This window comes from Austrofundulus limnaeus, unplaced genomic scaffold, assembly GCF_001266775.1.
Source record: "Austrofundulus limnaeus strain Quisiro unplaced genomic scaffold, Austrofundulus_limnaeus-1.0 Scaffold1023, whole genome shotgun sequence".
NCBI classification, from domain to species: Eukaryota; Metazoa; Chordata; class Actinopteri; order Cyprinodontiformes; family Rivulidae; genus Austrofundulus; species Austrofundulus limnaeus.
The window spans coordinates 48,063-65,698 of record NW_013953425.1 but is presented as its reverse complement, the minus strand read 5'-3'; the positions used below and the strand labels follow the sequence as shown (position 1 = coordinate 65,698).

Genomic DNA, 17,636 nt, shown 5'->3' with positions numbered 1-17,636 from the left:
CGAGAGGAGATTAGCATAATTACCACCACCAAAAACACTGTATAAGGCTGTGTTTCCTGCCTCAGATACAAGGAAGTGCTCATTCATTCATGAAAAAGACAGCGAAAACGTAAAAGAACTTTACGAGTTCAGAGATTGAAGTCCGTCTGTCAGAGATCCAGAAAATAAAATCTGTCATTTTTAGCAGCTCAGCTGTGGAATAAAAAAGAGCTGCTAAAAGTATAAACAACTGTGTTAAATCATTTTCATMTATTCAGAAGCCGCAGCGCAGTGCTCCACAAATTCTCCTAAATCACTCGTACGCACAATTTAAGAACAAATCCGTGCGTACGAACGGTTCTTGCATGAGGCCCAATGTTTTAATAATTTCAAAAGCATGAACTTGTTATGCCACTGAATCTGTTTCCAAGTTATCTCAAAATGAACAGTTGATCCCGTTGCCTTAAAATGATGGACGGAAGTTAACTCACGATAAGAATGAACCAAAGTTATTCATTGCCCATTCGCTCATGAACCAATATTATTCGACATCTTTCACGAAGCAGAGAGGAACACAACAGCCATTGTTTGGACCAGAAAAATAAGAATGCAATGCCAAAATGTGTTTCTGTAGGATTGTAATGAGCAAATGTTGAAGGGAGTCAGATTATTTTTACGTTGTTTGATATTTTAACATTTTGTTACTGAACTACACATAAATTAAGAGTCTATCAATAACCTTTTAAATCTTGTAAAATACAGGAGCCAAATAGGGACTTAAGTAGCCTCCAGCTTAAAATGTCCACTTTTCCCTAAAAAGAAACCCTCATACAAAAAAAATCCTGGCTGCGGGTCTGTATATCCATGAAAAAGTGGTTCATGTTTCCACTTATGCTTCAGTAAGCACTGTTTTAATGTTTGTGTTCTCACTTCCGATTGGCCAAGCTTGGATGTTTTACAGTTAGATTGTGTGTAGTTGGAGGGGGGTTGTTTACTCAGGGCTATGTTTGAAGTATTGGTTTTGTCTTTGCTGTACTGCAGTTTTGTCCCCCCCTTCTAAGACTAAAAATAAAWTAAAATTTAACAAAATAAAATTTAATAAAATAAATCACAGCAAGTCTTCATCCTCACGTCATTAACAAAATGTCAATGCGACGCAGTTATGCTGCATTTACAGACATGCATAAGGATGCTCTACAAAGGTTTGTTTTAATTCTGAAGTACAGGCTGAGTCAAAAGTCCCAGGACACACTTTTATTTCAGAAACAAAAAGGGAAAATGTCTGAATCTGAATACACGGAGGCCTACTTTTTTATGCTATGTCTGGAACATGGTAGCCATCTTAGATCAGGGGAGAGCTTTTCTAAAGGGTCTTGTAGCGTATCATAAAAGACTAGAATTGTCTCAGAAACTGATTACCAAAATCAGATGTTCAATATCTCTCATGGTTCAAAAGTTAACCCAAAACAGTTGCAAAACAAAAAAAAAAAAAAAAAAAGATCTGAGACTTTTGACTCACCCTGTAGCTGTGATCTCAGTCTGATTTTAGACTGCAGTGAGAACGTAGCTCGTGACTACTTTTTGACTGTCATGGTGTTCCTGGGTGTGTTGTTACATACCTAGGGCCGTCCTGGCAGGAGTGGCATCGCTCTTGATCCAGAATGAGACCCAGGAGAGGACCACGGTGAGAATACAGGGGATGTAGGTCTGAATGGTGAAYTATCCCATCCTTCTGCTGAGATCGAAGTAAACGGTCATCAACACGTAGTCACCTGTAGAGAAACGGATTGTTAGGGTGTACCTCGAGTTTTCAGCAACATCAGATCTTTTCTGTGTTCCTGTAAGACAGAGAACAGTTGATCTCCCTCTCTAGTGGTTTGAAACCATCTATAATTCCTCATAATCTGCATCAAACACAAGGCAGGGAGACGAAGTGAAAAGAAAAGACAGGGAAAGACTGTAGACGGCTGTAAAACTGAGCTGAATAAGATTACCGGAGAGCAAAAGGACAGGAAGGAGGCAGACTTTATCCTGCTGCCATGTTAATGTGCTAATTGACAGCAGCAGGGAGATATGGAGCTGCAACGCTTAGCTGAAGGAAACTCAGTGTTCTGTAACCTAGAAAATACAACTGCTACACATCTGAGGAGCTCGGCAGAAAACAGGAGGGAGGATCGCTTTGTGACACAACATTGAGGAAAAGACAAAAAGATAGACAATACATTTGGGGAGTATCTCTTTTTTTTATAAATCTCAACTCCAAATGTATTTAAACATTTTACATCACCATTATGTTTCCTTTAAGGCTTTCTGTTGAAAAATGAACAAAAGGAAACCAGCTTTTATCTTTTTATTCACATCTCTGTGTTTAAAATGTCACAATTATGGCTCATTATAATCACACTGACTGTGACAGAGGGCTGTTTCGGTATTTATTTTTTAAATTTTGAATGAAATGGTTCTCCATAGAACTGGAGCAGGCTAGCTGCACAGAATAAATCACCCTGGTAACTTATGATCTACTGCTTTTATGAATTGAACTGAGGCTTAATTCAGCCAGAATATCGGGAAAGTCCTTGCTTAATCCCCTATCCTGCTTTAGGGTAGCCGGGCTCAGAGAAGAGCGACTCCTCTGCATCTTAAGGAGTCAGCTGAGGTGGAACTTCTGATCAGGACACCTCCTTTTAGGGGTTTTCCAGGCCACAAACAGACCCCAAACTTTCTGGAGGGATTATAGCTCCTCTCTGGTCTGGGATGAGCAGTAAAAGGTTGAGATATCTGATAATCAGACGAGAAATGCTACACCAAAAAAATTAAAAATAAAATAAAGGAAAAAAAAAGAAAAACTTCAACCACTGTCTAACAGAGTAAATATATATTCATATGTCCATTAAAGCTCAGATACATCAACAGCCCGAAGGTTCTTTCAGAATGAGAACCACAGAGGAAAATAAAACAAGTGTTCATCTGTTCCCTCCGTCTCACTGCTTTCATGAACTTAACGAGGCATTTTAATCTGACGGTTGTTGAAAAGTCAACGCTTGTTTCAGCCAAGTCAGCAGATCTGTAGCTGCAGGGTGGTGCCTTCTGTGTTCTGAGCGGCAGGCTCAGAGCTTCTTACAGTTTCTGTAAACAGCAAGGAAAACTCTGAGAAGCCGTTACAGTAATGAGCTCAGGACACGCTAACTTGAAAAAGTTTGTTATTCTGAGAGACAAACTAATATCTCTTTACAGAGTTTGAACACTTCCTCTAAACCAGGGACCTTCAATGTTTTTCAGTCTGTGAGCCCCTGTTGTATCTACGTGTATGTATAGTAGAGATTGGCTATGTGAATGTAAAATGTATCGTGATATAAGTGTTTCATATCAGTTGATATCAGTAATGATTGATTAGTTTTTTGTTTTACCCGTTTGAAATAAGGACCAGGAAAAAAAGGCTGATTAATTAACTGGTGACGTGACCTTTCCTCATTTATCCACAACTTCCTCATGAGCTGTTGCACTCATTTTCTCCTTTCACTCCACGTCTTTCTTTATTTTGAAGCAGTTGTGAGGCACTGTGGTGAAACAAAAGCTGCGCTCTTCCTTTCTTCTGTCCATCAAGAGATAATCCACGGGCAACATTCTGCTGATGTCAAAACCGTAAAAAGCGTGCTGTCCTCGCTTCTGCCTGCTAGAACCACCGGAGTGGGAGGAGGTTCTGCTCGGTTGGAATCATGGAGACACTTTTGGACCGAGGCTGAACCGAGCCGAACCGCAAAGCTGCTGCCAGGGTGGAGAGTAGTTGTCGCTCCGGTTTAAAACGTTCACGGTTCTGTGCTCCCACAGAAAACTTGTGTGTGACAACTTTGCACTTAGCTTCAACTCTGTTTCTGATGAAAATAGAAAGTTCTGCTGCCGACATTCTTGCTAACTTGTTAGCGCAGCATGTTGTTGTGATCACGTGAGCGCTGCATGCTGGATCCAAGCGCTGCTGGATAGAAACACTGGAGCGGAGTCAGTGAACTGCTGGAACGGACTGCTAATATCGGAGCGCTTATATCGGATATTTTTTATGCAGGCCGAAAAAATCTGATACTCGTTTTTTGGCTGATATCGGACCGATATCCAATATCAAAATCGGATCGGGACACCCCTAATTTAGACTAAAAAAATCATTTCATATATGATCAATTTGTTATCATTACAGTATGATCACACCTAAAAGAGGCTTCCAGTTGATTTTTAAAATTTCCTCTTCAACATAGATGTCTTAAATTTTTCACGTTGGCAGAAGTTGTCTAAATCATTATAGGACATTCACCATAAATGGTGCTCAGAAGATCTGAAAACAAAGCAAACCACTTCAGTCATTTATTCCTCTCCTTACCACCAGTAGGCCAGTGGTTTGGCTGCCTTACTGCAAACACGGAGGAGCTTATCCCCTCTGATTATCTGCCTGCTCTGAGTAGAGCAGAACAACAAACCTGATTTGCACTGCAGAATCTACTCATCCGGTGTTAGATCATGTTTGTTATTTTCCTTTAATTTGCTGTGTGTCTTATTATTTAGTCTTTGGCTGCAGGTACAATAACAAATTCCACTGTATACTGTATTATACAACGTATGTGTAAATATGTGGCAAATAAAGCTTATCACATCTTTTTGGTCTGCAGGAGATAACGTAACTGAAGCATGCAGACAGAACCAGCAGGGAATTGACCCAACAACCTGTTCACTAAGAAGCAACAGCTCTACCAACTGTGTCATTCCAAGTGTAAGTCTGTTTACCAGAGATATATAAAGGAAACCAGAAAATGACTTTGGTAAAAAAGAACTTTACAGGTGAGAAAAATACTTAAATAAAAGTCATAAAACTGCTCACAAAAATCAGGAAAGTACTTTTTAACATACTCTAAAAAATTAAGTGTTGAATTTAGCTAGCTAAACTGGTTCCACTAAACTGAGTTGAGTAAATTGGTTTACATTTTCTCACCTAGGTTTAGTGGAACCAGTTGACATAACTTGGTTAAGTAAATTTGACAGTTTATGTTTTAGAGTGCATAAACAGCTGTTTCCACAAGTTTGGTCATATTTAAATTTGTAATGTGTAACTAGTTGTAAATTTTTTAAGTAAAAAAGTAAAAGTATCATTTCTAGGTTTTGAATGTAAAATGTTACACTCTCTGGCGGCACGGTGGCTCAGTTGGTAGAGCTGATGCCTCTCAGCAAGAAGGTCACCAGTTCAAATCCCGGTCCGGGGACCTTTCTGGGTAGAGTMTGCATGTTCTCTCCATGCATGCGTGGGTTCTCTCCGGGTACTCCGGCTTCCTCCCACAGACCAAAAACATGACTGTTAGGTTAACTGATAACTCTAAATTGTCCCTAGGTGTGAGTGAGAGAGTGAATGGTTGTCTGTCTCGTTTGTCTCTATGTGTGACCCTGTGATGGACTTGCGACATGTCCAGGGTGTACCCCGCCCCTCGCACTGTGACTGCTGGATATGGGCACCAGTGACCCACGCGACCCTGAAAAGGAAGAAGCGTGTACAGAAAATGGATGGATGGATGGATGTTACATTCTCTTTAATAGCATTTGTTTTGTGTCTCACATTGCGAACGCCTTCAGCGTGATCTCATCAGAAGCTCATATTACATTACACCAGCCAGGATTGGCTGGAAATCAGCCTGTCAGTGTCAAAGAGGGCCAAGACCCTCCCCCTACGTATATATAGAGCTGTTCCTGCACTGACAGGCTGTTCAAAAATCTCTTCTCGCAATGAGCAGAAGTTCCATCAGCTCTCTCCAGGTACTACCACTTCTCAGAGCCTGGCTAAACTGTCCGTAGACACATGTGCAAGCTCGGTCGCTGGGCGCTTTGCTCTGGGTTAGCACCGCACAAAGTGTCTGGTTATCGGTAGTCATACAGTCAAGAAAGTAGCAATACTTTCTATTAAAAAATGAAAAAGTAGCAATACTTCCACTGTTTGAGCTACCCCACTGGGAAGTCACAATGCTTCCCCAAGCCTAGCCATACCTGGTTAGCCTAGCTGTCACCAGCTAATCATAGCTTCAGACATCGCTCTGGAACATGGAGACTGCCAGGACTTCAGCAAAACCAATGGAGGGCCCGCAGGCACGAACCTGCTCGTGTGGCAATAAAATATCAAGCTGGGACAACCACGCTTATGTCAGTGGAGGAGTGCGCGCACTGCAGCCGGTTCTCCCTTAAGGTGCTCCATTGCCGTCTGGCCCGTCAGTTGACACTGTCCAGCGGAGACCCGGTGATGGCGTGGTGGTGGTCCCACTAGGTCGTCTCCACATGAGAGGAATACAGCGCTGGGTGGCTTCTCAGCTGAGGCTGAGTTCACACATTTCTCACAGAGAGTCACAGCTGCCTGTGCTGCAGCCCTACGCCTCTGGCGAGATATCAGCACCCTGGCCCAGGGTGTGCCAATAGGGATTGTAAAAAACAGGTAGGTTACAGTATCACAACAGATGCCTCCCTGACAGGATGGGGAGGTATTTGCAATGGGAAAACTGTGAATGGGTCTTGGAGCCCAAAAATGCAGTCCTTCCACATAAATTATTTGGAGATAACATTAAAACACTTTCTTCCTCTCCTCGAACGACACCATGTGTTGGTCAGAACAGACAACACCACTGTGGTGGCTTATATCAACAGGCAGMGGGGCCTGAGATCARTGAGGCTTCATACACTGGCCRACAAACTGATCATCTGGAGCAGCAGACATTTCCTGTCTCTGAGGGCCGCTCGTGTTCCTGGAGTGKTGAACTGTGGAGCAGATCTTCTCTCCAGGGGGAACCCTCTGTACGCAGAGTGGAAACTTCACCCAGATGTGGTCAGGCTGGTCTGGSAGAGGTTCGGACAGCCATCAGTGMACCTCTTTGCCTCACAAGAGAACAATCAGTGTCCCCTGTTCTTCTCCCTGCACAGCCAGAATGCACCACTGGAGGTGGACGCACTCGCCTACAGGTGGCCTCGGGTCCTGCTTTATGCTTTTCCTCCCATAGCTCTCATCTCACCGTTAGCCAGGGTGAGGTCAGAGGGACTGTCAATGATTCTCATTGCACCTCACTGGCCATCAAAACACTGGTTAGCAGAGATAACTCAGCTTCTCTGGGAGGAGCCTTGGCCTCTGCCTGCCCGCAAAGACCTGCTGTCTCAGGCGCGGGGACAAATCTTTCACCCCCACCCAGAAAGGCTGACTCTGTGGGCCTGGCCCARGAGTGGTTCAARCTTCAATCCACSGGGCTCCCACAGAATGTAATTGAGACCATACAGAATGCACGGGCACCTGCAACAATATCTCTGTATGAGTGCAAATGGTCCATTTTTGAGAAATGGTGCACTGACTCTCAGCAGATTCCTCAGTGTTCTGTAGCTGTCATTTTGTCTTTCTTACAGAACCTGATTGATAAGAGAAAAGCTTTTTCCACTATCAAAGTTTATTTGGCAGCTATTTCAGCCTGCCACATAGGCTTCGAGGGAAAAACAGCAGGCCAACATCCTTTAGTAGGTCGGTTTATGAAGGGGGCTCGCAGAAAACTGCCTGTCTCAAAACCTATGACCCCAACATGGGACCTTCCTCTGGTACTGGAGGCTGTCACTACTTCACCCTTTGAGCCTCTGGATCAGGTGGAATTAAAGTTGGTTGAGCTGAAAACAGCACTTTTGCTGGCACTTGTCTCTACTAAGCATGTAGGTGAAATTCATGCTGTATCAGTTCACCCATCCTGCACAAAATTCTCTCTGGACAATTCTAAGGTGACCCTGCTCCCAAACCCTGCTTTTGAGCCTAAGGTGTTGGGTTCTTACTCTCCTATTGAATTAGTGGCTTTTAATCCTCCTCCGTTCTCTTCTGAGGAGCAGAAGAGTTTACATAAATTCTACCCAGTACGTGCTTTACTTTTCTACATGGACAGGGCAAAACATGTCAGGAAAAGTGACCAAGTGTTTGTCTCTTGGGCTAAAAATCAGTGCGGGAAYCRGGTAACAAAACAGCAGTTTTCCCACTGGATCACTGGTGCGATTGCCTTAGCATGTAGTTCAAATGGGCTGCAGCCTCCTGAGGGCCTGTGTGCCCATTCTACCAGGGGCTTAAGCTCTTCATGGGCTCTGCTTAAAGGGGTGTCCCTTCAGGAAATTTGTGCCGCAGCAAGCTGGGCTTCTCCTCACATGTTTGCTTGGTTTTATAAACTTGATATCACGGTACCATCACTGGCTCTTTCAGTTCTGAGTGTAGCACCAAGTGCACAGAAGAAGAAATGCTCTGATCAGCTGGCATGTAGTGAAGTCTGCTGAGCAATACGGGAGTCAGTATATTTTCTATCCCAATGTGASACACGAAACGAATGCTATGAAAGAGAACTTTAGGTTACTGTCGTAACCCCGACTGTCTGAGTAGCATGTGKGTGTCTCACCAAGTCACCCTCCTTGTTCTAATGTTGAGAGGGAGAGGTGATTATTTTTGAATAACCTGTCAGTGCAGGAACAGCCTTATATATTGGGGGAGGGTCTTGGCCCTCCTTGACACTGACAGGCTGATTTCCAGCCAATCCTGGCTGGTGTAATGTAATATGAGCTTCTGATGAGATCACACTGAAGGCGTCCCCAATGTGAGATGATCACTCATGCTACTCAGAGAACTGGGGTTACGACAGTAACCTACAGATTAAAAAAATACTTAGTAAAATCTATGTAAGTCAGGGTACAGGGGTCGACATAAGCGTCATTTAGGTTGACTACCTATTATTAACCTCAATTCACTCCACAAAGGCTGAAAGCACCACTCTAACAGTTAGTTGGTTRGTCATGCTTTTGCTCTCCTATTTACAACATTTAACAAGTTTTTAAAGTGTACTGCTGCATGTCCTTTTAGAGAATACTACAACAACGTGAGCGCCAAGTTTAAACACCTCCATTGCTAGCTAGGGTGCATGCACTCTGCGCGAGTATCCAAAGTGCAACTACAACAGAGCCTTTAAGGCAGGTGACCACCCCCCGGAATACTGTGAGTGTTTCCTGGACTATAATATATGCTATATTTTTGAAAGTACCTCACAGCATTTCCACTGTAACACTGTGTGTTCACATGCACAACAAAACCACGAGAGATCACTTGACCGTCATTTTTGAAGCAATGGCTCTGAGGCAGCTGGACCTCTGACCTGTTATGAATGTATAATGAATTCAATAAATATGAAAAATAAATAGTATTAAATGACTACATGAGCTGAAATCCTACAAATATAATCCTTTTAAATTAAACATAATTTTAAGGGAGGAATCTGTCAGTTTTTTAAAAAAAACAAACAAAATGATTCTGTGCAAAGATGCTATATTTTTTTAAAATAAATATATCAGAGCTCATCAGGTTAAAACATTAAGATGACATAAAGGAAACTGGAGAAAAGCTGTTTAAATCATCCCTGTTCCTTCAGAATGCCATTAGTCTTAAAAATTTAAATGTTGCAGGTCAAATTATTACAACTTCTACACTTTATTAGAGAATACTAAACTGTGAAATTTTARTAAGGTCATGTACACAGTATACTCAACTTTACATGAAAACCATTGACCTGTGTGCAGGAAGAAGCTCATTAATGGGTGGTGGTACTGAGTGAAGGGTGATGCTTGAGTAACTGCTAGGTGTAGAAAAAATTTCAGTCAAAATATTATTTTGCTGCTTTAATCCCTGAGCTTCAAGCCGGGTTCCCACCAAACGCGTTTTGAGCAGCAAAAATGTGCCCAACGCCTCAAGTTGGACGCACTGAAACGCGTTCGGTGTGAACGCAGCAGCATTTTTTACAGACTAGATGTGTGTCTGAAGAGGGAGGAGTGTCTTGCTTTTTTCCGGTCTGTCTTTAATGACTGGTGAAATAAAGCTAAAATAAAGAAAGTGGCTTTGTTTTATTTACTGAAAGCAAGCGAACGTCGTGCACAGCAGATAATTAATTCACCAGATAATTTAGAGGCAGTTTGTTTGGTGATATTCACCACTCTAGGAGCTGCGAGCTGACAAATTATTATTTTTTGTCCCGAGCCCAGTTTAACACTGCGGTCAGTTTAACAAGTCGCTGACCCGCACTGGTGCTGATATCTCCAGCCAGAACACCAACTACAGAAGGTCGATTTCAGCTAAAGAGCTCCTGTCCGTCTGTTTTGGGTTCAGGAAACTGTCACGTGGAAAAATTATTCTCTCTGATTGGTTGCTGCGATGCGTCAAGCAGCAAAACTTCAATTTGTTGAACTCGAGCAGCGGCTGCTTTGGATGCATTGCARGCATGGAAAACGCTCTGCCGCATCCTACCACTACCTTGCGCGCTGCGCTAAACTGGCAAAATGTGCCACGCTGCTCCTAGATGCACGTCCACCATAGACTTTGCATGTAAACTGGCTGCTTTGGCTGCTCCAAACGCGTCCTGTGTGTACCTGACTTTAGACACTTTGTGTGAGCCTCTTTTCTGATGACAAAGAAGAGGACAAGGAGGAGAATGAGGAAGTTCTACTCAAGCAGCTCCTGAAACTGTCAACCTGGCTGACTGAGAACATTTGTATACAGTAAACTTTGTCTACAGAACCATACACATTTTAAATGATATTTTTCTTGAGAATTTTGCCATTTTTCTAAAGGACAACCAAACATTTTGGCGGACAACCAGATTTTGACAACAGGTTGTCTGTTGGACGACCATTTTCTGGAGAAACAATAGTTTTAATAGTCAGATAAACTTCAGCTTTCAGTCTGCTGTAAAATGTGCCAGAGCGTGGTGCCAACTCGCAGCGGAAAACCATCAAATCTGTTCCAGCTGAAAAATTTCCACTCTATAGAAATGTATGTGTGTATGAAAATAAAACACCTCTACAGTATCTACAGCATCCATGGCTATGCTGGCAAAAACATCTTGGAGGAAAAAAATCGCAGGTGTGTTCAACACTCTCTCACTTCCAATGTTCATCGTGGTGGCTCCACGTGAATACTGTAGGTGATGTAGTCGCAAAGTGTCAATAGTCAGTTGTCCCAATTGATAAAAATATCACACACTACAGTGGCTCCGGACTCGTCTGAGTCATTTTCAGGGATTCATCTGTTGTTCTTGCAGACTGATAAATGACATAGAATCTGGATTATTCAAGACCTAAGACTCGTGAGTCTTGATTCAGTACCAGTGTATTGATCATTAACCCCGGTGAGTCAGTACAACAAATATTTAAAACCTTTGCTTAGAGCTCAACCTAAAAACATCAGAAGTATCCCTTTAGTTGTGTTTACAACCTTTAATACTCCATGATGGAGAAAAACTAAATTAAAACTGTTAAATTAAATTAAAACTCCAAGATGTAGAATGAAAATCAGGGAGTTTCTTGTTTTTTTCTTTTTCTTTTTTTGTGGCCATGAGACAAAAGAAAAAAGCTAAATATCATCATCTCTCAAATGGATGTGCAGAAAAGAGCATACAGGAAGCTTTGGGGGAGTTTGGGACAGTGGCGCAGCACCGAGCTGTTTCAGATTCTACSAAGGAGCCTTCTGAAGACGCTGCTGCTGAATCGATGATGACGATGGATTTGAGATGGGGGTCCCCAGTGGGGCGGCGGTGAGGGGGGAGGGGGTGATCCCGTCCACTCATTAAAACAGCTCCCTGTGGGTTTATGAGGAAGGAAGGAGACGTGGAGGAGTAATACTATTGAAGTTCCTGTCCATCTAATCATCATCGTCATGTGTGCAGATAGAGCCGTCGAGTCTAACAGGGAGAAAAGTGAGAAAATAGCCAATTTCCCTGAACAGCATGAGGTGTTTGAGTCGGTTTGCCTTTACTTTTGAGCAACGCAGCAGAAAATGAGTTTTGATGAGTCCATGAAAGCGTTTTTATAAAACCATGAAGGCTCCTGGTGATGAGTTCTCACCGGGCTCCACTTTCATTCAGTTCTACAGTTTTACTGATCAGGATTTCTGCACATCTGTGGAGGTCCCGCCTCAGCAGTTTGATCCAATTCTCCTTTTTCAGATGTTCTGCGTTTGGTGTTACTGTCAGACTCTTCTGACTATAAAACCCCTTTGGTCTACAGAGGATTTGGTGGTCGACTCAAAGGAGCCCAAAATAGGGTTGGGCAAAATCATTTTGTGTGCAGTTAATCGTCAGTAAAACTGTCAACAATTTCAGTGGACTTCTTTTTTCGCATGTCAGAAATCTTTGGTTGAATCTCAAAGTTTTGTTGATGCTCTAAGTTTGTGGTTGAACTCAAAAAAGTTTTTAACTTAGAGAACATGAACAACTGCGGAGGGGCCTAAGGAGGAACTATGTAAGATGTGTCCTTATTGGTTAAAAAAATGTTTGTTTTGCAAAAAACTTTTTGAATTTTTTTGATTGAAAAACAATTTTTTGTGATAGAATTTTTTTGTATTGAAACTACTTTTTATTTGATTGAATAATTAAAACATACCTTCATATTTGTTCAGTCTTTTGTCTAATCGCCCTGTCATGACCTTTACCTGGGATCTGTAGAGTCTAAGATGGAGCTGTTGGGTTTTTACACGGTCTGACATTGGGGTGCTGAGAAGTCCACTTCCAGCTGTCTTAAATGTTTTCTACTTTACGATTAAAAAGCAGCTGGCTGCTTTTGCTGTAGTCCTGGGAAATCAGAACTTCACACTTATGAGTCAAAAAATTTCAAGAACTCTGCAGTGGGAATTCTCAATCAGAAAGACAGCAGTGAAGGAAGTTTTATGTTGGATATTTGCGCTCAGGGAACTCAGCATTGTCTTCTTCCAGTCTAACCGATGTCGGTCAGCTGCCCTCTGGCTGCTCTCTCCTCGTCTATACACTGTGGTTCCCTTAGGGAGTGTCAATAAATTATAATCTGAACAGCACTTGAGAAACATAAAAATAAAAATCAAGACCTTTTAGGTCATGTGACACAAAACTAATGTGAAATTGTTCTACTAAACAGGCCAGATGACACCTTTCATTTCATCTGATTTTATGGCATTTTGTTATTTACATACATATACATGTCCTTAAAGAAACACTAAGTTTTAGAGAGTTGAAATCTGAAACCTCCTTCTCTGTTTAATGTTGTTTTTTTTTTAGTTTCATGTAAATGACACCTCTCTCAAACTATCTGTCTTCTCTGTCTAAAATGTGAACACTCTTGTCCTCAAAGAATTGGCTCTACCATGGTTCCTACAGTTTAAGCCAAGTTAAATTCAAGACTTTTTAAGACCTCTTTAAAGCCACTTGAAATTAAATGTAAGACTAATTTCACAATAAACACAAATGGAGAAAAACCCCAAATAGCAACAATTTTAGCCATTTTTTATACAAAACAACTAGCTGCGAGGGGCATTCAATAAATTATTAAAAAAGATAAATGTTACCAATTCTTTGAATATTTGAGAGGAACTACAATCATCCRATTTTTAAGACCTCTGAAAGATTGATTTAAGACATTTTAAGGCTAATTAAGGCCTTATTTTTGGACTGCTAAATTCAATGCCTTTTAAGACTTTTTAAGGATCCGCGGGAACCCTGTCCACAGGGTTGAGCCATGCGTCTGTGGAGAGGTTGTTGAGCTTCTCCAACAGAAATCTGAACATTCCTCACTGCACTGAACTGCATTAAAGCGTCAGCTGTTAGAAAGCTTCATTACACAACTATTAAACGAGGTTAAAAGGCATCTCCTCTCTGAAGGTCACATTAAAGATGAATAAGGAACTTGTTCGGCTGCTGCCATGTTGTGTTGTAAACAACAAGCACCTGCAGGAGGAACAAGCTTTTCCCAAAGTGCTCGCATCGCAGCGTCAAAAATTGGTCAAATGGGAGCTCTGAGAGCACAGAGAGAGGAGAGAAGTGAATAATTAAACTTGCCTTTTAATCTTTAATCCTGGTGATTAATGTCAGCAAAAAAAAATATTGGGCCTTATTCTCCAGGGGGCAGGGTACTTATGAGCTTTAAGATTATAGTGATATGATTATATTTACAGGCACAAAGCTAAAGCTGATGGCTCAGCTTCAGGTGACACGTCTCCTTATTTGTTTGGGTTAAAAAAAGTGCTTCTCTTACCTGCTGTGGTTGTGAGCACATCCGTCATGTTTCTCAGACCCATGAAGTCAAACTGGTAAAGCCTCCAGTACCTCTGGTCCGACGTCTCCACAGAGTTTCTCTTCCATTTGTACACAATCTCATCTCGTGGGTAGCCATCTGGAAAGCAGAGAGTTGTGTTAGGGGAGAAAAAACAAGGGCAGAAAATAAGGAGCAAATGTGTAATTTGGAGGTGAGAAAGTTTTAACCAACAGCAGGTTTTCACCAAATGTTCAGCGGTCTGCAGACCAACAAGATCACCTACAGTCATGTGGTTTAGTTTCAGCAGAGTAGCTTCATGTTTCTRTCTGTGGACATGTGGGTCTTCTCTGGGTACTCTGGTTTCCTCCCACAGACRAAAAACATGCATATTCGGTTTGATGGTAACTCTAAATTGTCCCTAGTCYTGGGTGAGAGTTTGAAGGGTTGTTTGTCTCTATGTGGACTTGAGACCTGTTCAGGGTGTTTCCCTCCACTGCTGGAGGAAAGCACCAGCTCCCCACGACCCGGAAAAGAGAAACAGGCAAAGAAAATGGATAGAAGGGAGAAACTTCACCCATTAAGACCACATGTCAACTAAAACTAATGGTACTAAAATGAAGCAATATTTAGGGGTTTTTATTTATTTATTTAATTTTTCCTGGAGTTTGGTAGGAGTTTATGAACTTTGTCATACCTGTCATCTCTTTGAATGTTCTCAGTTCAGAGGAACAGTTTAATTCTGACTGAATTGGTGGCTAGTTATCTAGCTGAGCAGCTATTAACTCATCAAACCCAGTCAGAATTAACTTGTTCCTCGTATGGAGGAACAGTTTATCAAAAAGTTACCCACAACAGGTCAAATAGGAATTWAAAAAAAAACCTAAACATAGTTTAGAACACAAAATGTCCTAAGATTTTCTTTAATAACCCCTGCGGTTCCCTGCAGGCAGAACAAAGACGTTTTGGAACATTTCACTACGGGGTGCAGCCTTTAATACCAATTGTCGGGGCGGCTGTGGTAGAGTGGTTAGGGGAGTTGTTTTGGAACCAGAAGGTTGCCGGTTCGATCCCCTGTCCGGTCGATTCAGTCATGTCCTTGGGCAAGACACCTTACCCGCCTTGCCTACTGATGGTGGTCAGAGGGTCTGGTGATGCATGTGTATGGCAGCCTCACCTCTGTCAGTGTACCCCAGGGCAGCTGWGGCTACAGTGTAGCTTACCATCATCAGTGTGTGGATGTGAGTGTGAATGGGTGAATGTCTGTAAGTGTAAAGTGCTTTGAGTGTCCTGGATGGATAGAAAGGTGCTATATAAGTACAGTCCATTTACCATTTTAATACAAATTTGTGAGCACAGAATAAATAGGTCTTAATTTTAAAAACATCTGCCAGTTTCTTGCAATTTTGAGTTGCCAACTATTCCCTAACAGCTGCAGCTCAGTGAGAGACCTTAAAACATTTATTGTTTATAATCTTTAGGAAAAAAAACTAAAGGTTAGACTTTTTGTTAGTCAGACAAATCCCAATCATCATTATGGTTTCATTTACCGAAAAACATTATGAATCTGATGTATGTTTTGATGACTGCACATTTTTTTAAAGAAGTGCTAATTTACTCACTCTTCTAGACAAACCTGATTTACTTTAGTAATACTTACTAAACCTGGGAATATAAGTAGTTATATTATTGTCCTGCTAATTTTGTCCTGTTAGTGTCAACATGTTGTGATCTCCGGCTCTCTCTGGAGCGGTTCACAGCCAGGTGGGAAGCTGCTGGGATGAGGATCAGTACCTCTAAATCTGAGACCATGGTCCTCAGCTAGACAAAGACGGATTGTCCTTTCTGGGTTAGGGGTGAGGTTCTGCCTCAAGTGGAGGAGTTTAAGTATCTTTGGTGAAGATGGAGCTCCTCTGCTTACCAGTCGGTCTATGCCAGGCTAGAGAAGTGTTGTTTTTATGCCCTCTTAAGTTTTGTCATGCCCCATTTCCATGCAATGACACAATCAAGGTGCCGTGCAACTCTTGAGGTTTACTGAGATTTAACAGACATTGCTCTGCATGAGGAACATTTTTTGCTCTCAACCATCTGGGAACACCTTGGAGTCCTCTAAGAAGAGCTGGAAGAGATGTCTAGACCTCCTTGATAAAACTGGGTTCCTGGAATTGTTGTGGCAATGAAACTAATTATGTAAATATTTTTATTTAGACTCCAGAAAATAATAAAGAAGAGGGACCACAAATACACACCAGAACATTCATTGTTTTTGGTAAAACTAATACTGCTGGCAAAGATTATTGCCATCATTTTTCTCTCAGTGTGTTTGTCCAATTATCCGTGCTGGAGACAATATTATTGTGTATTTTTGAAGCTACAAGATGTTTTATACGTTTAAAAAGTCCCCTGAAGCAACATGTTCTTTCATGATGTTATAAATCACACTCTGCTGAGGCCTGAGCTTATTCTGTTCTCCAAATACAAATGACAAGGGGCACCCATCTGCTTTGTAGCACAAACGACTGGTTAAATGAAAAATCTGAATCATTCTGCTGCATACATTTTGGGGGAAAAAAACTATCAACAAAAACAAGTTATTGTTCCCAATTTCCAACAAGCTTCCAATAATCACACACGCTGAGCCATTTCTCTCTTTGCAATATGCACAAGTGGCAGGCTCATTTTACTGTCCTAGAGAATTTATATCTTCTTTTCTCAACAAAAAGTGTAATTTGGTTCTGAATTACCATAAAGGCAGAAAGGAAATGAGTTGTTAAATGTTTGTTTTGAACAGCAACAGTTTATATTCAGTGTGAGCTTCTGTTGGAGTATATTTAACTTGAGAAGACTCATCTTCCATGTTTAGACAGAGCCTCGGGTCTGAATGGATGAAGCTGGAACCATTCAGAAATCCTTCTCTCCTCCTTCATACAGACACATTTATAAAAAAAGAAAACTGTGAAGAACCCAGAATAAAAATGGCAGCTTTTCTGTTTAGAAGTTTTAATCCTTTGGATTCAGCTGTCACACTAAAACATTTTAGACAATTTATGAAAATTTTAAAGACATCTACGTTGAAGATGGAATTTAAAAAAACAACTGGAAACCTCTTAGGCGTGTAAATACTGTGACGAGAACAGATTGATCAAATATGTAACTTTTATTAGTAATTTAGACAAAAAATAAATTTCAGAAGTTGGTATAGGGCCTTCCAGGCAGAACGACCTGGATCAACTTGACGACAAGCTTAAAAGAAGAGTTTCACCTCCCCAATTGAAGTGAAGTTTGTCAGCTGAGCGAGGCGTCACTTTGAATTAGAGAAACTGACTGAGTGACGTCAAAAAATACGGTCAGAAAATAGAAAAAAAGGGTCATTCAAATCAAAGGGATGGGAAATCTGCTGTTGTCTGAATTACAGTGGGAGGACAGTGATAAAAATAATCACGTGGTGATACTTGTTGAGACATTACACTCCAGTCAGCAGGAAGCAGAAGATTTACAGTTAGAACGGGCCTCATGCAAGAACCGTTCGTACGCACAGATTTGTTCTTAAGTTGTGCGTACGAGTGATTTAGGAGAATTTGTGGCATTCACCAATG

General features: G+C 41.5%; 1 pseudogene; it reads right to left on the bottom strand.

Moving 5' to 3' along the window:
• The window catches only part of LOC106533802 (gamma-aminobutyric acid receptor subunit gamma-3-like), an 82,676-nt pseudogene that overhangs the window by 18,599 nt on the left and 46,441 nt on the right, over nt 1-17,636 (bottom strand).